Raw genomic sequence first — 25,141 nt, forward strand, 5'->3', positions numbered from 1 at the left:
CTATGATCCATTTTGAGTTAACTTTTGTATGTCATGTAAGATACAAAGTTAAATTTTTTGTGTGTATGGACATCCAATTGTTTCATCATCAATTGAGAAGACTATGCTTCCTCTACTGAACTGCTTTTGTACCTTTGCAAAAATTCAGTTGTCCATATATATGTGGGTCTATTACTGATTCTCTATTCTGTTCCATTGATATATATACTTATCTTTGAGTCAATACCACATTGTCTCAATTATGGTAGCTTTATAATAATTTTTTAAATTGGGTAGTGTTAGCCTACTTTTGTTCTACTTTTTAAACGTTGTTTTGGCAATTCTAAGTTCTTTGCATTTCCATATAAATTCTAGAATCAGTTTGTCAATTTCTATAAAAGAGCCTGCTGGAATTTTGATTAGAATTACATTGAATAAATCAATTTTGGGGAAATGACAACTTAACAATATTGAGTCTTCTGACCCTTGAACAAGGTGTATATAGCCATTTATGTACGTAATTATTTAATTTCTCTCAGCAATATTTTATAGTTTTAACTGTATATGTCTTTTACATATTTTGTTCAATTTATCCCTAAGCTTTTCATGCTTTTATGCTATTGTGAATGAAATGATATTTATTTCAACTTCCTATTGTTTCATGCCAGTATATAGTACAATTATGTTTTTGTACATTGATCTTGTATCCTGCAGCTTTGCTAAACTCACTTCTTAGCTCTAGAAGCTTTTTTATAGATTCCATCAAATTTTCTATGTAGGCTATCATGTCATCTGCAAATATAGATAGCTTTACTTTTTCTTTTTTAATCTGGATGCCTTTATTTCTTTTCCTTAACTGGTTTCTCTGGCTAGACTCTCCAGTACAATGTTAAGTAGAGGTGGTAAAAATGGACATCCTAACTTGTTTCTGATTTTAGAGAGAAAGCTTTCAGTCTTTCACCATTAAGCATGACGATAGCTGTGGGTTTTTCATAGACACCCTTTATCAGGTTGAGGAATTTTCCTCCCATTCCTATTTGCTGAGAGGTTGTGTCAGGAATGAATGTTGGAGATTGACAAATGATTTTTCTGTGTACATTAAGATGATCACAGAGGTTTTTTTTTTTTCTTTTTTAGTTTGTTAATATAGTGAATTACATTGATTGATTTTCATATTTTATGCCAACCTGCATTCTTGGAACTAACTGCGTATGGTCATGATGTATTATCTTTTTTTATGTATCGTTGGATGTGATTTGCTAAAATTTTATTTGGAATTTTACTTTGAGAAGCCCTGTCTAGCACATATTAAATATTCAAGAAACATTAATGTCTTCTCCCTGTAAATGTTGGATACCTCTTCTACAGTTGCTGTGTTTCTGGAGTGTGATGAACAGAGCGGCAAAAAAAAAAAAAAAAAAAAAAAAAAAAAAAAAAAAAAGCCCAGTAGGGCACTTAAGCACCTGGGCAAATTTAATTAGCCTGTTAGGAGTTGTCATAGGGTTTTAGATTAAATTACATTTAAACTTAAATTGAACTTCTGCTTCTTAACTACATGAAAATAATGAGAACATGTCCCTTCCTGTCTGTAACAAAGAGTTTCTGAAGCTGAGGGTTTACCTGCAATCCCAAATTTCTTTCTGGCTTTCTATTTTCAGTTTCAGACTTATACAAGCAGCAGAAAACCGCACTTATCAAAAAACCATGGCTAATAAGGTGCCTTCACATACACAGGACAGAGGAGACAGCCTTCCAGTAGAGAGAACTGGGGAGCCCATCCAAATATATTATGTTCTGTTAATCCTCACACGTGAGATCCGTTCACCCTTGAGCACACAATAAAACCAATTCACAATTTAGGTAAACAAGGCTGTTATGCAAATTGACAAGTTATGGAAATTCCAATATCTGTAAGCCCAATACCTGTAACCGTCTAACCATTTCGTACACGACAAGCAAAACTAGGGAAAACCTGATGTAAGAGCCAAATTGGTCTTCACATTTAGTCCTTTGTGTCACCACCTTCTAACATTTCCTGGATTAGTGCCCTAGCGGAAAGGAAAAGTAGTCCCTTCTGTTATCAACCACAGACTGTATAGCAACAGCTAGACAGCTGCCCCCACGCAGCTGCATAATAGGAGGCCTGGGAGAAGGGAGACCGCAAAAAGAACCAACTCATGTTTGTGGGTACATGAGGGGCCCATCTGTTGCACCATAAGGTATAATGTAATCTAATCTAAAATCGCCGTTTAGAAAACGTTAAGTTTGGTACATTTGTGTCTAAGAACCTTGGATGTTTATAATTACATTCAGTCCTAGGCTGAAGCATTCAGGGTGTGGTAGCAATTTAATTCTGGTAGTCTCAAGTACCTGCCAGGCAGGCTTGTTTGGTCTTCCCATCTGTCTTTGGGCCATCTTCGAATGACCTCATTTAGGGTTCAAAAGAGTCTATAACTTAATCTAATATTTTGCAATCTACTTCAGCCGTGGTTGAGTGGATGCACATTTTAAAAATAAATCGTAGCCCTACAGGTAGCCTCATTCTCTCTTTCCTTCTCTTGTTCTCTATTTGTCAATATTATATTCTGGGGGAAGATAGGAAGGTAAGTTAGCAGAGGTTTTGCTGACCAGGACATATTGCTAAAAAATCTCTGAGCTATTTCTCATGAGAAAATATTTCTAAATTTATACTGGTTCTGGCATTACATGAAAATGAAGCATTTTCCCCTCCTTTTATTATGACCAACATAATTTTAAGTCAATGAGCATTTTTCATTCAACAATTTTTTTTTTTTTTTGAATGCCACCTGGGAGCCCAATGCAAAGTTTCTGTTTTTAAAATAGTAAGTCCTTTGTTTGCAGTCCTATTTACTTTTAGAAACCAATATATCTAAGATAATGCAAGACACCTTATAAAATTTCCATAAATACTTATAAAGAATTAGGAAAATTGTGTATTTAAGGTATCACAATATATTTATTTGTTTGTATTATATCTGTATTTATTTATTTTTTTTCTGAGAACATACTTGGCTATAATCATGAAAGAAAGGCATTACCAGAGACCACAATCTGTGTGTTGAATATTACTTTGGCAGGACTTTATGAGCTATGACCCCCTGGAAGGAGGAAGCATAGAATGGAGGAAATGCTGAGCTGACATTTCTAATAATGTCCTTCTCTCTTGCACTTGGAAAGCAGGTTGCACCATGAAAAGACAACCAGAACAATTTAGACCACAAAAAGCAGTAGAGAATGGGATGCTGCCCATTTCCAGCAAATGAGGTTTGGAGGGAGGATTTCAAGAGAAGCAATCCAGACAACTCGCCAAGTGCCTCAGTCTAATGTTTAAACACCCATGGTGTTTAAAGTGTGACTGTTTGGAAGGCCAAAAGGTTCACATTCAACTCTCATTGTAAAAGTAGTCTCGAATCACATAAAAATATCATGTTTAGGTATGTGGATTATCTGTGCCTCTGCTTTCCTCATTCCATAGTTAATAAAGAGCCAACAGAAGTAACATTTCTGCCATTATCTCCCTCTTGTTGCATTATTTATTATCGTTTGAAGCAATGTGATGTTGCCAATTCTACGATTGTGTACAGCCTGACCTGTCCCTTGGGAAATACTCCCAGGGCTAGAGTCTGCCAACATAAGGCTAGTCTTACTAATCTACAGTTGGCAAGTCACTCATTTTAGATATCAACGGAGACAAGCAAGGACACAGAAGAGACTGTTTCCAAATCATCAGTCAGGAGGTAAGAGAAGGGAATGCTTAAAGAAAGCCCTAAGGGGAAAAATGAATTAATGACCAGCCTTGGATTCAAGTCCCACATCCTCTCCACATCCCAGCATCCTCCTCTGTACAATGATAGAGTTACACTGGAAAATTCTGGTGTCCTTTTAGTTCTAAATGTCTATGAATTGAAGTGTATGCATGTATATTTTGAACGCCATCAGTGCCTTATCTAAATTCTAAATTTGACATAGCATCCTTTAAAGTTGCACTGCTTGTGTTTTATGTCACTAGTTTCTTCAAGCAAAAAAAAAAAAAAAAAAAAAAAAAAAAAATTCATTCAGAAACCAACTAGTAAGCACAAAATAAAATGAATGTGGTGAAGGTTGTCAGTACACATCCATGTCTGTGTCCACAGGTGGTGAAAGGGATTGTCTGATTTGTTAACACTTCATTTTTGGATTAGCCCCTCCACAAATACCCTTCTCAAACCTCAGAAAGATCAAGAACAGAATATATTTAAACTGGGCTTATTAGATGAGTCCAAGCCTTGTCAGAAGCTCTGAAGCCTTGAAACTATAAATTCTCAGTATATGAGTGAAGTGACACTAACATGTATTCCAGACCTTCAGTCTGCCATTTAAAGGAACCACATTCTTATCTCATCCTGGTTTTATTTGTTTTGTTTTGGTTTTTTTCAGTTTACTGAAGTTTCTTTACATCTGGCAAATGTCTGCATGGTAGAGGGAAAGGGAAGGAGATGGAATGGGAAAAAGAAATAAACTTGGGGTAGAAGGAGGAAGGAGGGGCAGAGTTCCAGAAATATTTTCCATGCAAGTTTCCATAGTAAGCCAATGGTAAAGAGGACTTGCTACATGCCAGGCACCGGGTGAGGCATACAAGGCACCATGCTAGAGGGACATCAAAGAGAGAACTATGAAACACAGCAGCTTGGCAGCCGCTTCTGACTTAAAAACCCATTTGCACATACTTGAGAGAGCCTGTTGTCTCCTGGGGAGGCTTTGGCATGGCCAGAAGAAAACATCAAAGACACTCCAGACTTCAAATCCCCTCCAAGGGTGCAATCAGCAGGACAGGAAATGGGAAAGTCATCCTAGAAGGGATTTGGAGGGAAGTGGCTTATCGAGGATGCGCAACAGCTTGGCACACGGTCAGTAGCAAGTCTTGCCCTTAACCCCCCACCACGAAACTGCGGGGATGAGGTGGCACAAGAAAAGATAATTCGATAAGGATGTTTTGTCGTCTTCATGGTTGACTTGATAGTTTGAAAGCATACTGTGAAAGAGGGAAGCCCGCATTCTAAAACAACAGACACATAAATAAATATCCAAAGATAGAAGCCCAAAGAGATAGGAGAAGACCAAAGTCAACCAAGAGAAAAGAAAAGTAGGGTTTGCCTGAAATAATATCTGGCATGCTAGATGCAAACGCCTGGTAACCCAGCAGGCTTGCTTCATGCTCATAATGCCTCAGTGCAACCAAAGAGCCAAAAGTTACCGACAAACACAAGGAAAGCCTTTAATTCCATGTTGCTGGGAAATAATGACAGACTACGAAATTTGTCCATGTACAGAGCCCAAACAAGACTGAAATGTCAAACGAAATCTGCCATTGAAGTCGGACTGTAAAAATGAACTCAGCCAAGCTTTTATTTTTATGTTTTTCAAAAGGCAAAACAAAAAACCAACAAAAAAACCCACAAAAGTTCCTATAAAAGCAAGGGATAGGCACTTCCTCGAAGAGGTAGAAATGTGAAAGTAAATGTGTGGGGTACAGTGGATGTATATCGTGTATGGATTGTGTATATGTTGATTAAATCAAATAATACATACCATACATGTATATTTATATATGTACACACACACACACACACACACACACACACACACACACACGGATTTTAAGTTGAGCAAAACCACAGCAAGTAGGCAATTTTTAAATGAGCTCTCAAGCCTGGCAGTCCTTTCTTCTGCATGCCTAGTTATGGAAGACCCAGGCATGCAGTTTGGTGGCCACATAGCATAATGGTCAAGCTGGGAGTTTCTGGAGTGAAACTTTCTGGCTGGCCTTTGATGCCAGCTTTACTACTAACTATTGGTATGACTTACAAAAGTACCTGACAAGACCTCAGAGAACGTGGGCATAGTATCAGCACCTACTTTAAAAGTCTATTGCAGGGACTAAGTGAGATAATATGTGTAAAGTACTAGACTAGAGCCTAGCACATATTAGGGACTTGACAAATATTCATTATTAATATCACAAAATCTATTACAAGCTCTGTGCCTCATATCCCTCTGTGGTATCTACAGCAACTAACAAAGAGTAAGAGTAGCATTTAATACATGCCTGTTGCTTGATTAAAAATTACAGCTTTATAATTTGTTTGATTTCCTAAACCCCACAATATAAATGGTGACATATAAAACAAAAACTTTCTTTTCTTTTTGTTCTGTGTGATTATTCCTATCAGTTATTAAACAAACACATTTTTTTCAGTTTATCCAATTTTTAAATTTAATTTCAACTTCTTAGAACAGAGTAAATGCCTATTCTTTGTCGTCATTATTAAATTTGATAAATAATTCTCCTAGAGGACAGCACAAAATTAGTACTTAGAACAATGTTTCTCAACATTTCTCCAAGGAGCACATTCTCCAGATGTGAACAGATATCCCTATTTTTAAAAAATTCTGTATTAAAGTTAATTTGAAAGATGCTGAAGAAAACAATGTTAACCAGGCATGCAGGACTTATCAGGGCCTTAAATATGCTAATCTGCATCATGGATCTTCAAAAGATGAATATAAAATGCTATGTTTCCCCCAAATTACTTATTCACACAACTCCTTTTTTAATGAAATTACCTCTCTCACAGAACTATGACTCTCAGAACTAACGCTCTATGGTAGACACTCTGGGACATCCCATGTTAGAGGGACAACCTAAAATCTACTGATTTTAGGCTGGCTGGTTAGCTCAGTTGGTTAGAGCTCAGTGTTGATAACACCCAGGTCTGGGGTTCGATCCCTGTACTGGCCAGCTGCAAAAAAAACTACTGATTTTACCCTGGAAAGTGGGGTCACCGTCTCATGAGAACACCATCTCTTTTCTACTCAGATGGTCTACATGTAAAGCGACAGGAGCTATAAAATGTCAGTGACCTGATCCCCAAGGTTGATCCTGCTGATTTTACTGGTTGGGATGGTGTTTCCTTCCACTCGCACCACTCTATTTATGTGGTTCTTCCTGCTCTTGTAAGCTCAGAAAAGCCAAATTCTTCAGAAGATGAATGCAGGACTGTGTCCAGGCAAAGCCTTTGCTTGTTTGGGATGTGTGTTATTGCTGAACACATCATCAGTGGATACAGTGAAAGACAACAAAATCTACATTTGTATCATACTGTCCACAGTCATTTCAGCTTACATTACAAGTTAGTTTCTTGGTCAGTGTTCCTCAAACTTTAGGATCATAATAATCACCTACAGAACTTAGGAAAAACAGTGAATCTTGGGTTCTACCAGCCATGCAGAATCTCTAGGTAGAAGGCCCATATGTTTTGAAATGCTCCCCTGGTGAGGCTTATGATCAGTCATCTTTGGGACATTCAAACTTGGCTGCACATTACACCGTTTTACTTTTCTCAAAACACCAGAATCCTAAACAAAACCAGTTGAATCAAAATTTCCAAAGGTGGCTTGGGTATCTCTATTTTTTACAGATCTAAGAAATTCAGAGAGCCAGTCTCTGAGGAGAACCATGGCTCTACACCCCAGGGATGTACTGACAGAGCTAGGAATGGGCGTGGAAATCAGCTCCTCCAACCCAGAGTCCCAGGTTTCTTTTATCAGACCACTTAATACTGGCCATGAGGTACTGACCAGCACAACACCCTAAACAGGGGAGGAGCCCAAATATACTGAATGAGGAAGAAATAAATGTCAAAAGTAATACCCCAAAATAAACAAATACTTTTCTCTGAAAATAGGCAGAGTTGAGAGCAGGGAATTGGTCCAAAAAGCCCCAACATGATTTGACCAAGATGCTCTTCTTTAGAAGATATGATCAATTCCCCTTTACCTTCCAGTATCAGTATTTTCTACAGTGGCAAATACCTCCTTAGGCTTTCTGCATGTGACATGAAATACCTTCCCAAACGTCACCAAGCAGTTTTCAGACTGGTGATGTGATTTCCCAATATATTTGCATTTCTGTTTTGTCCGACACCCCCACGAGCCTGAGTCTGTTTAGAACAAGCTGTGCACAAGGAAACATGTCCTTCTGGGTGAAAAATGAGCCCTGCTAAAAAGGAAAAGAATCATCAGCTATTGGACTCTGGACACTTCATGCTAGGAAGAAGAAGCAATCTCAACATAGTTATGGGCCTAGTTTATCATACTGTCAAACTTGGGAGCTTTTATTTGAAGAATTAGCAAAAACGGTAGAGGGACATGGAAAAGGGAACTTCTGGAGCTAATTTTGTCAACATGATACTCACAAGACACCCCTCCGGAATCAAGGCACAATTTATGTTTAACAGTTAATCTCTCCCCCGCCCCCTTTTTTTGGAGATAATTTTAGACTTACAGAAGAGTTTCAAATAGTACAGAGAGTTCCCATGTACCCTTCACCTAGCTCCCCCATCCTTAACATCTTATGTAACTATAGAATTTTTATCCAAACTAAGAAGTTAACTTTAGCATAATGCTATTAACCAAAGTACAGAACTTGTTCATATTTCGTCAGTTTCCCACTGATGTCCATTTTTTGTTGTTGTTCCAGTCTCCCATTCAGGATTCCACATTCCATTAACTTGTCATGTGTCTTCAGTATTTTCTGATCTGTGAGAGTTCCTCCTTCTTTCCTTGTCTTTCGGGACCTTGCCACTTTTGAAGAGCAAAGGTTACTTCTTTTGTAGAATGTCCCTTATTTGGGTTTGTCTAATGTTTTCTCATGATTCGACTGGGGTTATGCATCTGGGGCAAAAGTAATACAGAAGTAATGTGGCTTTCTCAGTGTGTCATATCTGGGCATGCATGGTGCCCGTAAGCTATTACTAGTGATGTAAGGTGGTGTCTGTTGGGATTCTCTGCTATAAACTTACTATTTTTCCCTTTGTAATTACTAAATATGTTGGGACAGATACTAGTTAAGCAAGTATCCTGTTTCTGCCTAGACTATATCACCCACTCATTTTAACATCCATTGGTGGACTTTTCCTGAGACAATTATCACTGTGGGTTTCCAATTCTATTTTTGAACCATTTAATTCAGAAATCCTATTTTCTGTTTCCATCATTCTCTCTACTTTTATTCATTGGGATTCTTCTGTAAGTGAGATTTGTTGCTTCTCTGCCATTTAATTGTTGAAAGGACAGAAACAGGCAACATAATTGGAGGCAGACTAGTAGGACAGCATGCATAGTTGACTGGGTCTTCAGAACATGATGCTACACCACCATCCCCTGATGGTGTCTTACTCTAAAGGCAAGCAAAACACGCACAGGACATGGAAAGCCCTGGAGTTTAAACCTAAACATAGAGCTAGGGCAGGGCTGGCAAGGTGAAGAGAATGTGAGGAGGAGTTGTTCCTGGTGGTATCCATCTGAAGAAGATGGACATGCAAGCAAGGAACGAAAGAATTTCTGGGGTTCAGAGTCTATAGGTGAAAAAGGCTATACAGGTGGGTGGCAGTTGGATGCTTTGTCAAAACACAAGTCACCCCAAAAGAGTCCAAGCAAAAGGTGGCAGGGCCACCTTTCTAGTGAAGAAATTCTAGAAGGAACATAAACCAAGATCTCATAGGGATTAAGACTGGGCACAGAGGAGTCTGGGTAACAGCAAGGAAGCCAGGCAAATGTGATGGACCCACAAAATGAAAAGATTAGCTGGTATTGTCAGAATTGTTCTCTGTGAAGGGCCAAAGAGTATTTTGGGCTTTGCAGGCCATACGGTTTCTGTTCAACAACTGAACTCTGCAGCTGTGGCATGAAAGCAGCCATAAACAATATGAAAAGGAACAGGCACGGTAAGATTGGACTTGTAGAAGTCAGATTTGGCCTGTAGACCATAGTCTGCCAACTCGAACAAAGAAAGCCAATAGTGCCCTCAAAGCCAGGATGCCATTTGGGCATTATACAATTTACCTCTTGATTGGTCCTGTCTTGACTTAAAAACCTCCCAAGGGGAAGGAAACTAAAAAATGACTATAGACACTTAAAATGAGGAACGATGATTTAGGGGATTCTTCCTAATGAGGGGTAATTGAGTTTCTTTAGTTATTGCTTTTTATGCTTACAGAGGGGTAAGCATTACTTTGGAATTTAACCAAATTGCTTATAACACATTCCCCCAAATTAGATACAACTTTTATTTGGAAGTTAGATTTTAGAATCATTTTATGTTTCTTGCGATGTTTTGAACCAAAGTTGAATTTAAGCCTCTATTATTGTTCAATGGCCTCTTAACTTGGAATTTTATGATATGAGTAATTTGACCCAAGTTCTTGCCTTAAATTATTTCAGTAAGTTGAAATAAAGGAAACACTAACATTCACTCCATCCTTTCATTCATCTCTGGCCTGGTGTTTTGTTTAATGTTCCCCTTAAACATTATACCTTTGAAATACAAGCTTTTAGAACATAATGGTGGCTAAATAGGGGAGGATGAACCAGCGGACAACTTCAAATTATTTCACTCCAGGAGGGTTAAAATATATAGAAAACGTTAAACTGACCCTTCTGGGAATGAGATATAAATTCTATTTTCCTTGTACCCTCTGGGCTTTTCTTGAATCTTTGAAATCCTTTCCCTATAACTGGAATTCCTGTGAAGGTATTTCTGTATATTTATTCTCAAGTAGCATAAAAACACTTTAGAATTCATTGCTAACTTAATTTTATAATATTGTACAAATTTAACAAAGTTATATAGAAACAAACGTAATGCAAGATAGGCAAAATACATGACCATTCATCTGGGAGATGAATAAAAAACGAAAAATACCTTTCAATATTTTTAGTTCCCAAAATGTTCTATTAGTTACCTGGAAAATTAATTTTAAACCCATGCTATACTTTACAGATTTGACTTGAAGTGAAAGAACCAATTTCACTAAAATATCAAAAAGATGTTTTCACATTTTAAATTTCATTAGGCTGAATATTGATGTTAGTAACATTGGAGATGAAATATAGAGCAAATTGTTTTTCATCTAAAAATGTTGTCAGCAATTTGCTATTACCCCATGGAAAAAAAAGTTTCACACCTAAAAACCAGTAAACTATCATTTGAGTCTTAGGGCTATAACAATTTGGATTATTATATTCATGCACTCCTTTGGGCATAAATTAAGTAGGCTGCAGGGCAGTTTTGGAGAGTGACCACAGCTCCACAAACCTTATGCTTCAGCAGATGTGGTTGTAAGATATGGCTTCACTGAAAAATATTCGCCACTAAGCAATTTGAGGGCTCGACTCTAAGGTTTTGATTTAAGAAGTTGGAATTTCCAATAGAAAAGGGGTAGGTTTACCATCATATTAGTTTTGGGATACAGAAATGTTCTGCTGTCTTAAGTAAGCAATAATGTGAATCAACTGAGTATTTCGGATTGTAATATTTTACAAATCTGCAAGTCATAAGCTGAGAAAGGTTTTCAGCACATGCAATGACCCTATTTCAGTTTCTTTTTGTCGACTTCAAGATACCCAGGGGCTTTTCTTGGTGTATATATCAGAAGTCTTCGTGGGGGGCATTCACTTTGAAAGATCAGCTCAATATTTGAGTAAATTGTTTGAACAGTGTATTCTCTGATTAGTAAAATAATATGTGTATTCTTCAGTAAATGTAGGATTATTAAAATGTTTCGACACTTTAGAGGAAATATCATAGCCACGATCATTTCCTGGTTTGCGGATTTGAATATTGTCACCCATAAGGTACACTGAGAGATTCCATAAAATCATGAAATGCACAGAAACAGGAGAACAAGGATGAAGGACCTTCAGAAACACATTAGTCACCTCATGCTTCAAAGGTTTGGCTTAATAAAAATTGAGTCAGACCAGCGGTCCTACTTTGATCTAGATCAAAACTTCCCACTCTATTTCTTGGCTGTGAGAGGAAAGTGAATTTCCATATTTCTCTTTGTGAAAGAAAAAAAAAAATCTAAAAAATGCTGACATACTTCCTCAATGGTTTTAGAAATTGTGGTTAAATTTATGAAACTTGTTGAGTTACAATCTAGCATTTAAAATGGGAAGGGCTGATGAAATTAACATGTCCCAAAGTTGCAAAGAACACTTCTGAAATAAGGTAGGATCGCAGTATCATTTCTTCAATGGGTGCTGGTTCACCACCTGGGGGGATAATTCCTACTGGGTGAAACTTAGCCCAGGAAACCTCTTGATTCATCCAGTTTCTCTATTACTTTCTCATGGAATATTCAGAGGATCATTTACTGGTTTTATTAGTTAAGACTCTTTGGTTCCCCAACATTTATTTTTAAATGTTCCTCTTTTAGTGTCCTTGAAAGTGACCATACAAAACCTCACTGCACTCACTCATATACATAGATGAGTGAAGACTAGGAGGAGCAAAAGTCCTGTTTCCATTGCCTAAGAAGTCATCTGTTCCCTCACTAGACTGTAAGCTCTGTGAGGGTAGGGACATTAAGTATTTATCCTTCAGAGTGTCGTTAGCACTAGCATGGTGGTTTGCAAATAATACAGGGACCCAATAAATATTTTAGTTTGATTGATTACATCTGGAGTTATCAGCCCCTATGCAATGTGTTTCCTCTACTTAGCAATTAAATTTCACAATGACTTTTACAGTTAGGCAATATTATTCTCATTTTACAAAGTTCAAAGGTCATATAGCAGGAAAGCAAAAGAATTGGGATTAGAACCCAGGGTTTCTTATTTCAAATTTATTGCCTCCACCCCCATCAACTGCTTGAAAAAGTATTCAGTGGACAGTAGTAGTTTCAAAATTGCTTCTCATCCCAGTAAATAAAGGATAATATTTAACTCTTCTCATTTTTACCTTAATACCTAATATAAGAATCCCTCCTTGACCACAGGAGGGGAAAAAGTTTCGAAATTCATTATTCTTCTCAACTTTGAAGGAACAGAAAAGTCTTCAGTTAGAGAAAAGGCTTTCCAATCCCCACTCCAATATTTTCCTAATCACATTCCTGGTTGGAACATAGACACCAAATTTGGAACCTGAAGCCCATTTCCTGTCTAAAATGGTTTTCATTCATTGAATGTGAACACTTGTTTTTTATTGCAAAGTTGTTTACAAGGCTAAGCTGCTGCAATACATTTCTTTTAATGAACAAAAGTGATGGAATATTTAGCTGGAAGGAATTCACAAAGAGTTGCATGCAAATGGAAAATACTTTTAAGGTTAAAAGTTTTCAGTTCTAATGTGGGCTCCTTAGTCCAATTGGAGGAACATGCAGATAAAATTCCTTTTATTAAAGAACTGAATAACTGAGAAATGGAAGTTTGATAATCTCTTCAAACTAAACAGAGCTTGTTCTGATCTAAGAGAATTATTCATTCAGGAAACATTAATGAATATAAAACCCTTGCTACATGCCAGGCATCAGAATACAAAATTTATTAAGACTGATTCCTACCCATAAAAGATATTCAGTAATTTTATATTTTTATAAAAGTGGCAAATGATTGCTATTCTTAAAGGCAATTCATGGAAGTGAACACAAATTAGACTCAGAACCTCAACAGTTAGAATGATGAGATTGACACATAAGGCCTTGATCGACTGCATATACAAGTCACCGTGAAGACAAAAGCCTGACTGGCACTTGACCTATAGAATATATGCATCAAAAGAAAGTGTTCTTCCTTTTTATTAGTGAAGCTTCAGTCTTTTTATTTAAATTGCTATATAATTCACATACCATAAAATTCACCATGTTAAAGTCAATGATTCAGTGATTTTTATTATATCCATAGAGTTCTGTAATCATCACCATTATTTAATTCCAGAGCATTTGTATCATCCCAATAAGAAATTCTGTACCCTTTAAGCAGTCACTCCTCATTTTCCTTTCCTCCTAGCCCCTGGCAACCACTAATCTACTTTCTATCTCTATGGATTTGACTCTTCTGGACATTTCATATATATGGAATCATACAATATGTGGTCTTTTGTGATGTACTCCTTTTACTTAGCATAAGGTTTTGAGGATCATCCATGTTGTAGCATCAACCACTACCTTATTCCTCTTTATAGTTGAACAATATTTCATTGTGTGGATGGACCACATTTTGTCCATCCATTCATCAGTTGATGGACATTTGGGTTGTTTGCACATTTTGGTTATTATGAATAATGCCACTATAAATATTTGTGTACAAGTTTTTGTGTGAACATGTTCCTTTGATATAGTCAACTTAGAAAAAAAGAAAAGCAAGAGTTGGGAAGGCAGTTAGCATTGTGCCAAAGACAGTAAATGACCTATTGTAAATCAATCAATTGGCATTGTAATATTCTCTAATTATTCTGAAGATAAGTTACTATGTTCTTTGCTAAAGGACATATTCATGAGCCCCAAAACAGGTATACTGAATTAGAATTTCCAGGGAAGCAGGTTGGAAATCTGTATATTGAACAAGCCTCCCAACTGATTCTCATCATTAGTTGAGTTTGGGAAACACTGGATTAGTTCTTGCAACTCAAAGTTGATTCATGAGAATCTGCAGCATCGCATCTCCTGGAGGCTTATTAGAAATGCAGAGTCTTGGGCCCTGCCACAAATCTATTAAATCAGAATCTCATTTTAACAAGATCCGCAGGTGGGATCAACTAGAAGGTTTGCCTATTATAAATATTTCATCTTTCCTGAGTGTAGTTAGTTAGGTCTAGGGTTCTCAGCTCTAGCTGCACATTAGAATCACCTAGGATGATTACCCAATGAAAACAATCTCTCAGGGGTTGGCGCTTGAGCATCAGCATTTCATTTGATTATTTTAGTTCCCAGGTGGCTTTAATATGCAGCCAGGGTTGAGACACCTATGAAGTGGTGATCTCTCTAAGGTAAGGCTAGGAGGTGAAGCCAAGAAGAATACTACCTTATCACACACTTCTTCCCACCACAATATAGATATAAAATTTTATGTGATTAATCCTACTATTTTAAAAAAGGAAGGAAGGAAGGATAAGAAAAGAAAAATAGTACTATGTTACATAAGAGCCTTACAGTTTGAATCAATTGCAACAATTTTACTGGTGCATATTGAAAATTTCTGTTAAGTTTTAAAAAATTTTGTTAAGGTATCATTTACATAGAGGGGAATTTATTCCTTTTTGTGTACTGTTCTGAACTTTAACAAACACACACTTGTGTAACCGCCACCACAATCAAGGCACAGCAATTTCTTCACGCCCCAAAATTCACTCATGCTGACCCTATGTAGTTAAGCCTTCCCCTACATGAAGACAACCACTGATCTCTTTTCTGTCCATATAGCTTTGACTTTCCAGAATGTCAAATAAGCAGACTGTTGAGTCTAGTAAGCTCTTTTCACTGAGCATAATGAATTTGTGATTTATCCATGTTGTTGCATGTACTTGCAGTCTGTTCCTTTTATTTCTGAATAATATTCCATTGTATAGAGATAACACTGTTTATTCATTCATCAGTTGTAGGACGTTTGGGTACTTTCTAGTTTTTGGTAATTATAAATAAAGCCACTATAAACATTCACAAAAAGGTTTCTGTGTGAATATGAATTTTAATTTCTTTTGGGTAAATACTTAGGAGTGGGATTGCAGCATCATATAATTTTATGTTTAACTTTATAAGAAACTGCTAAACTCTTTTCAAAGAGGCCCCACTATCTTGCGTTCCCACCAGCAATATATGAAAGTTCCAGTTGCTCCACGTACTTGCCAGCATTTAATACCGCCAGGTGTTTTGGATTGTTTCTTTTGGTTTTAGCCATTCTGTGTAGTGGTATCTCATTGTGGGCCATTTGTTTTGATGCTCTAAATTATCCTAGGTTTTTTTAAACCTTGTTTATTTTTTGATCCTTTAAAGTAAACTGTTTTGTTGTTATTGTTTTTTGTTTGGTTTTTAGCATTTTTAAAATGTGCAGAAGTAGAGAGAATAATATAACAAATCTGTGTGGACTGATCACCCAGATTCAATGATTATCAATATTTGCCAATTTGTTTCATCAATCACCACCACCATTTTTTATTTGTTTCTGGAGTCTTTTAAAGCAAATCTCATACTTTATTTCATTTCACTAGTAAATATGTCAACATGGATCCCTTGAAGGACTTTAAAAATAAATCAGATGTAATCTCATACAACAAAATTAACAATAATCCTCTCATATAACAAAATTAACAATAATTCTCTAATGTCCTCTGATGTCCAGTCTGTGTTCAAATATCCCCAATTGCCTCAAAAGTGTCTTTCTAAAAATTGCTTTGTTTAAAAATTTAATTTGCTCAGGACACGAAGTGGAAGCTAAAAAATCCGAGGTCCTAGTTTCTTCAAATGATTGTGGTTCCACTCAATTTTCAGAAACAGTTTGAAGTTAGTTCAGATTTTACCCAAGCTATAGTTTATCTATTCCAAACTATATTTTTATTACACAATGGCAATTGGGGATTATAGGCAGATATTAAGAATACAGAATTGGTATATCGTTTAATCCACATCAAAACACTGAAAAGATGCCTGTCATTATTGGACAGTGCAGCCAGTCGATCCTGTTGGCAGTGGATACATGGGTTAGCACTATCAGCCCAGGGTTGTGGGGAGAGGACAGATGCAATGGTGGGGGAGTGAAAAGGGATCTTTATTTGACCACCAGATGGAAGGACTTGCTTGTCTCAACTGGCATTGTTCCAAACAAGGTCTTTCATAGTAGGTCTGCAACACAACTGTAAAATTAATGAAATATACTATAAAGAAGGGAGTGTGTGTGTGTGTGTGTGTGTGTGTGTGTGTGTGTGTGTTTTGGACCAGGGGCTTCAGCCAAATGAAATCTTGATTTTATTTTCGCTAAAATAATTTTTTGTCATGCCAGTTTTTTCTTTCACTTTAGCTAGTAAATAGACAAAACCTTATTGTGAATTGGTTCTGTTGCTGCCTTTGTCCTTTTAAAATTTGTTTAGTTCACAGTTGAGTCATACAAAAATCAAGAAATTAATATGTAGATTTGATGACCAGCAACTTGGTGTTTTCTGCCCTTATTTATTAAAAAAATCCAGTTTAAATTTCTAGTTGGAATAAGACTTTCCTTTAATCCAAATTTTCGTGCTGTGTTCTGTGAATCCCTACAACCCCTGAGCTCTTTTTCAACATTTGCACAAATGTATTTGCTTGCTCTATTACCATTTAGTACAGATAACAAGGCTCAAGTAAATGTAGCCTGCACAATAAGAATATAATCACTGTTTAAAATCAAACTTCAGAGCGGGTCAACATGGCATGATCTCCTGTCTAAATGATCTGCAATTTGCCTCTCCAGATAGTCATCTTGGCTCTGGAGTGGTTTAAAAGGTAGTAGCTGCCAAAAATTGTTAACCATTAAACAAAGGTTTGCTTTTCTTTTATGTGGCAGGAACAAAGGTGCACTTCTAAGTCTGTGTCAGGAAAATGCATTGGTTTTGAATTCAGTTCACTCTACAACCCTTGTTTTTGGTATCCAGGAGGAGCCTTTTAAAAGAGTGGTGGGGTTTGGGGTTTTTTGTTTGTTTGTTTGTTTGTTTGTTTGTTTTGCCTTCATTGAGTGACCTGAGCCAAGGTAGTGGGTTTTATTCCTGGGGGAAAAATTGACATAAAGAAAACTTGGAAAATCCAAGGGCATCCTGAAAGGAGGGTACATTACTCTGGAATGTATTCCATCAATTGCCAGGATATTTAAGAACACTGAGTCATCATGGGGAATGCCCCCTTCATGAGGGCAACAATGGGTTTTCATCATGGAGAATATTCATCTCTCTTATTAAACCATGGTGCAATTTCACAGTTCACATATTTGCTTTTCATAGTAGCTAAAAAGTATACATTAGCAGTTTTGCTCACTTTTTGATTTCATAAAGTTAGCCAACTGCATTGCTCCCAGCTTCAAAAAATACTATAGTTTCACTTTCAAGGGAACTCTTGAAGACACAGCATTTTAATCACTAGGGGACTTGAGATACTTACACACCCAGCGTCTCATGAATTCAATTAGTCATCATTAGAACCAGAAGACCTAAGTTTCTACTTAGTTGCCTGTGCTCAAGGTAGGTTTCTCCCAGGGCATTGTGTCTTTTCCCAGTTACATTTGGTTTCTGCCAAGTTCTCCTTTTGGGATTTAGAATGTCTTTTTAGATCTTCACCAGTGGAAGGACAATGCCAGGTTTTTCATTTGCATAATGGACCCATATGCCAAAGCCAAGGAGATATCACGTTATTTATCAAATTCTTTAGAATAAACATTTTGGCAATGGCATTGCTTCCTTCTACTTATCAGTGTTCTTTTACTGCCAGATGAGAGACAAAGTGATCTTTTGTAACTGGGGTTTTCCAAACGCCTTGGCCCTATGAACATTTAGGGCTGGATAATTCTTTGTAGGTGCGTCTCTGGCCTTTACCCACAAGATGCCAATAGCACCCCCCCCCCACCAAGTCGTGAGACCACACATTTCTTCAGACATTGCCAAGTGTCCCCTGGGGGGCAAAATCACTCCCTGTTGAGAACCAGTTTTACAAATAGCAAGACAGGTACTCATCTTCAGTCTTTTGAATTATCTATTCATTAATACATTCCACAGTCAACTACCATGCAAGGAGTGGTGCTAGACATGAGGCAGTATTCGGTATGATTCTTGCACAATGCTTGTCCTTACAGAGCTTACAGATTAGCCTAGGAAGCCCAATGTCTCACCTTATTCCGGTCGGTTTAGGCTAGTACCCACTCTGTGAATTCACACTTTGCCTTGGTTCATGACCTCCCTACTTGCCCTCAAATCCCCAGACCAGAGCACCTGTGTAGCTTTGGTGGGCACTCCAAGGGGAGTGATCCTGCTCTCTTTGACGTCTTCCAGGATATTGGATTTGTACCACCAATTACTACCTCTTGATTTCCAGACACTATGTAGAGTTCATCTTCTTATTCCTAATGACTAGCACCTCCCTAATATAGATGCCTGGCTGGCTGCCTGGATGGGTGATTGGGCTGATTACTGTATTAGTGTGGCACACCTTGGCAGCTAAAGAGTTTGGAGGAATTCTTTTTTTTGAGTATGGGAATGACATGACCTATTAGTAATATCATCCATGTGTCATTATGCTGGAAATATTTGGAGAAAGGAAAGCCTGAAGCCAAGGAGATAATAATGAAATGATTTCATATTCCTCCTATGGATCAATAAAGTACAGTGGTGGCAATGTGAATGAGGAACAAAGGAACAAAAAGGAGAACCACTTCAAAGAAAAAAATAAATAAGATTTTGGAAGAGGAAACAATCATTACAGAGGAATTGAAAGTCAAAGGACTCTGAAGTTCAGCGTGTGGGGATCTGAAAATATGGTTTCTGCATTAAACACAAATAGAAGTATTGAGATAAGTCAGGGATATGCTGATGTACTGAGGTCATCATTCTTCATGTAACTTTCTTCATTTGAAAGTAATATTTTTATATACTTTGTACTCTTACATTAAGTTTAGCAGTAAACGAAGAGCCACCAAATCAGGAGGTGGGATGATTCACTTTTGGAACAATATCACATGTAAAGCAATGATGGGAAAAGCAACACAATATGGGAAGAAAAAGGCCTGGAGTTGGAGTCAATAAATCTGGGCTCTGGGTGATGTGGGGCAAGCCTCGCACGGCATTACTTGCAGCTCACTGCTCTCCCACGTTTCCTTCTCCTCACTGTGCAGAAAGCAGCTGACACATGTGAAGTTTTTCTTAAGATGTAATATTTCTAGAAATGCCAATTATTTTAATAATGTCCTCCTTATTAGTAACCTTCAAGTATTTATATAATGCGCAGAATCATCTCAAGCACTAATTTTAAAGTAAATGAATATAGAGTGCCTGTTACATGTCAGATACTGTTCTGGCACCCCAGAAGTTGATAAAATAAAGTGATAAAATAGAGTGGTTGATAAAATAAAGTCCTTATCCTTGTCCTCTTAGAGTTTACATTCTAGTAGGAAAGACAGATAATAAACAGATAAAGAAACGAATATGTAATATGCCATGTAGTGGTAAGTGCAGTAAAGAAAAGTAAAGCACTGTAATGGAATCGAGGGTGATGGAGGTGCTATTTTTGATTAGAGAAGTGACACATCAGCAGAGACTGGAAGAAGAGCAAGAAGCAGGCCATGCAAGTATTTTGGAGAAGAGCACTCTGAGCAAAGGAAACAGCAGGTACAAAGGTCCCGGAAAGGAGGAGTGCTTGGCCTGTTAGGAAAACAACAGAGAGGCCGGGTGGCTGCAGCAAAATGAGCGACAGAAGGACATGAAGTCAAGGGGGAGTAAGAGCTAGTTCACTGAGGGCCTTGTAGACCATGGAAAAACTTTAGGTTTTTCTTCCAGATGTGATGGGAAGAATACATTGGAGGGTTTTGAGTAGAGAATGAAATGATCTGATTCAGTGTTTCCAGCAGTGGTTTTCAACCAGGGATAATTCCTCCCTCCCCCGGCCCCTCCCTCAGGGGACATTGGACAATGAACAGTTGGAGACATTTGGTTGTCACAACTGAGGAGAAGTGCTCCTGCTAAACATCCTATGGTGCACAGGACAGCCCCTCTTTTACCACCATCCTGCCCCCAGCACACACACAGCAAAGAATTTTCTGGGCCAAAATGTCAATAGTGCCATGGCTAAAACCCTGGTTTACAGGATCCCTCTACGACTGTAAAGAAAACGGGGCTAGGGCAGGGCAATCAATTAGCACTCTATTGCATTAGACCCAGGTGTCAGGGGCAGGATTGTGAAAAGTGCTCAGATTAAGGGTACATTGTGAAGACCAAGCCAATGGAATCTGTAGATGAATTAAGTATAAGAGGTGACTCAAGAATGAGTGCAAGTTTCCTGCCACGAATTACCAAGTTGAGGAACTTAGGGGGAACAATCACTTTGGGAGAATACAAAAAAATCCATTTTTGAACATATTAACATCAAGGAACTTGTTAGATATCCAAATGTAGATGTTAAGCAGCCATTTTGAAATATGGATCTAAAGTTAGGTTTGTGGCTGCAAATATAAATTTGGGAGTGGTATTGCACAGCATTATTAATTGCAGACAAAAGAACCCACTCTAGCCAGTTTAAATAGAAAGGGTACGTTATGTTATGTTCCTAGATTCTCTGAGTAGGATAGAACAAGATCTGATGTTATTCAGTCAGAAACAATGCAGCTAGGGTAAATGTCCACTCATGCCAAAGGAAAGTTCTAGTAAAAACACCATTGTTGCTACAATCCACAATGACATTAAGGACTAGACATTGGAGATGTACCTGACTTGCCTCAGACAAAGCAGGTGTCTCAAACATCAAGTTAGATGACCCTCTCTCTCCTAGTAATGACTGTGCCCAAATCTTGCACCTGTGCATTTGAGTTAAGGAAATTCAGTCATATGTCTCCACTCTAGTACAAGAAAAGCATACAGTTTTAGCTTTACAGTCTCTGTAATATTGGAAGACAAGCTAGAGGGGTTTGGAATGAGCGTTGAATAAGTCAACTTACTATATCTGCTTCAGGGAGCCATTGGTATATCGATGGTATTTACAGTTATGGTGTTGAATGAGACCACCTGGGGAGAGAAGAGGGACAGTTGGTGGGATGAGCCCTTAGGCATCCCAATACTTGAATGTCCAGCAAGGAGAATGCAAAGGATCAGGTAGCAAGGAGAAGAAAACCCAGGTAAGTGCGGTACCTTAGAAGCCAAACCAGGAAAATGTTTCAAGGAGTAAGTAATCAACTTTATTGAATGGTGCTTTGAGATCAATTAAGGACAGAGAACTAACCACTGGATTTGAAAACACTGAGGTCGTTCATGACCGTGACAAGAGACATTTCAATGGAGTGATGGGGACAAAAGCCTCATTAGAATGGGTGCAGGAGAGATTGGGAGAGAGTGGAGTGGAGACAATGGGTATAAAGAGGACAGAGACATGGTCCCGGGAGTTGCAGTGGGGTGGGGAATGGGGCTAAGGAAAGGTCTTTTTTTTCAAGTGAGAGATATTTAGAACTAAAGATTGAAAGGAAGGCATAACACACCACATTTTAAAACAACCCAACCAAGCTGTATATTTTAAATTCTGTCTCTTTCACAGGGGTTGGTTTGTTTCCTGATCTTCGCAAATACTGTGCTTTCAAACATTGCTCCATTTGACATGACTCCTTGGGGAATTCCAGGGGATTTATGATTATCAGCTCATTGCCCTCTGAGCCTTGACACAGTCAAGGACAGTCATCCTTTATTTTTTTTTATTTATTTTTTTTGAAATTATAGTATTTTATTTTATTTTATTTATTTATTTTTTTTTAAATTTTATTTTGTCGATATACATTGTAGCTGATTATTGCTCCCCATCACCAAAACCTCCCTCCCTTCTCCCTCCCCCCCTCCCCCCCAACAGTCATCCTTTAACAACTGAGGTCTCTGCTCTTGTTCGAGCTTCTCCTGAAGCACTCCTCATTTCAGCTCTATCTTTAATAAACAAACTTCATCAGTAAATACTACCCATTCTGTAATTTGCCTTTTCATTTTGTTGATTATTTTCTTTGCTGTGCTCAGAAGCTTTTTAGTTTGATGTAATCACACTTGTTCATTTTTACTTTTGTTGCTTGTGCTTTTGGTGTCACATCCAAAGAATCATTGCCAGGACCAATGTTAAGAAGACTTTTCCTTATATTTTCTTCTACGATTTTTACAGTTTCAGGTCTTACATTGAAGTTAATAATTTTTGTGAGTAGTGTAAGATAGGGGTCCAATTTCATTCTTTTGCATGTGGATATCCAGTTTTCCCAACACCATTTATTGAAAAGATTATCTTTTCTCTATTGTGTATTCTTGGCACCCTTGTCAAATATTAGTTTATCACATATATAAGGGTTTATTTCTGGATTCTCTATTCTTTTCCATTAGTCTATATGTCTGTTTTTATGCCAGAACCATACTGTTTTGATTACTATAGCTTTGTGATATAGTTTGAATTAGGAAGTGTGATGCCTCCAGCTTTGTTCTTTTTTCCTCAACATTGTTTTGGCTATTCCAGGTCTTTTGTGATTCCATAAGAATTTTAGGATTTTTTTTTCTATTTTTGTGAAAAATGCCATTGGTATTTTGTTAGGAATTGCATTAAACTACTTTGGATAGCATGGACAGTTTAACAATATTAATCCTTCTGAATGATGAACACAGGATATATTCATTTTCTTGTCTTCAATTTCTTTCATCAATGTTTTATTGTATTCAGTGTACAAATTTTTTACCTCTGTGGTTAAATTTATTCCTAAGTATTTTATTATTTTGATGCTATTATAAATGGGATTCTTTAATTTCTTTTTCATATACCTTATTGTTAGTGAATAGAAATGCAAGTGACTTCTGTGTGTTGACTTTGTATCCTGCAACTTTATTAAATTTGTTTATTAGTTCTAATAGTTTTTTTTTGAAGGAGTCCTTAGAGTTTTCTGTATATAAGATCATGTCATCTGCCAACAGAGATGATTTTACTTTTTTCTTTCTGATTTAGATGTCTTTTATTTCTTTTTCTTGTCTAACTGCCCTGGCTAGGACTTCCAGTACTATGTTGAATAGAAGTGGTGAGAGTGAGCATCCTTTTCTTGCACCTGATCTTGGAGGAAAAGCTTTCAGCTTCCCACCACTGAGTATGATGTTAGGTATGGACTTGTCATATACGGACTTTATTATGTTGAGGTACACTCCTTCTACACCCAATTTGTTGAGTTTTTATTATAAAAAAATGTTGAATTTTGTCAGATGCTTTTTCTGTATCTACTGAGATGCTCATTATGATTTTTATCCCTCATTCTGCTAATGTGGTGTATCATGTTTATTGATTTGCATATGTTGAACACTCCCTGGTTCCATAGTCAAATCCCACTTGATCATGGCATGTGACCCTTTTAATGTGCTGTTGAGTTTGGTTTGCTAGTATTTTGTGCATATTTTCAATTCTTTTAAGTTTGTTGAGGCTTATTTTGTGGCCCAGAATACGGTCTATTTATATTCAATGTTCATCCCACTTAGTGAATATTCATATGTTTCACTACAGAAATATTCATATGATCAATTTCTTGGGGCTGTTCCAACCTCCACTGTGGGTGTTAGACAATACATAGCATATGTACCATATAATATTCCTAAAATCTGAAAAACTGTGGATTCTAAAATACACCTGGTTCCAGGGGTTAAGGATAAGAAATTTGTGGTTATATTATCATCCTCCTTGTGATCCAGAAAATATTTATATTGTTTTAAAATTATCATTGACATGAAAACACATAAATTAAAAATTTCATGGAAGAACTTGCAGACTCTAAAGAATATTTCTAAAGATCATAGGGTCCATGGTACCCAGCTAAAAAACTGAGTAATGATGAATTTATGATATAACAGTGTTGAGCTTTCTTTGGCTCTAGCTGTTTTTCTCAGCAAAAACCTCCTTTGAAATGCTAAACTATCTGACAGCAAATTTGGTTGGTACTTTTGCTTTGGATTTTCTTGGATATGATCAGAATTGCCAGAGGTAATTTTATTGCTTTTCTATGATGAGTACCAAAGATTCCAAGGAAATCCCTGAGGAGAAAGGGAACATGACAAATATCAATCCCATTCTAGAGCAGAGCTATTTTGCCTGTTGAAGTCCTGTAACTGTCTATTGAAATGAAGAAAATTTCTTATTGAAACCAAGAATGTTGGCAGTTTTAGAAGAAGTTCTTACTAACACTATTCCAAAATCTGTGGTAGTAAACCAGAGGCAAAGAATACATTTAAATGTCCTTGTAATTTCAAGCTTTTATTAAAAAATATTGTTGAGTGGAAATGATCAATCAAATCAGTCAAGGGGGCTTCAATTGCGTAGGATGAGGAGAAAAGCCTCATGATCAGCTACAGGAATTAAATTAATAAATTCCATAAACATTGTGTAGGTCAGCCAAACCTTTGGGCAGGAGAAAGACAATTCAGGGAGAGAAAACAGGCAAAGCTGTGACATGATTTGCATTCTTTTAACCACAAGAATTTGAGGAACCAAGAGAATCATGGGAAACTGACTAGATATTGCAACAGTTGATGCCACAACTGCTCTGCACATTTTTCACTCTTGTTGCACAGGAATTAAGACTCCCACCTTATTTCAATAACATAGAGAAACTCACATGC

The sequence above is a fragment of the Cynocephalus volans genome, chromosome X (genome assembly GCF_027409185.1).
Source record: "Cynocephalus volans isolate mCynVol1 chromosome X, mCynVol1.pri, whole genome shotgun sequence".
Lineage (NCBI taxonomy): Eukaryota > Metazoa > Chordata > Mammalia > Dermoptera > Cynocephalidae > Cynocephalus > Cynocephalus volans.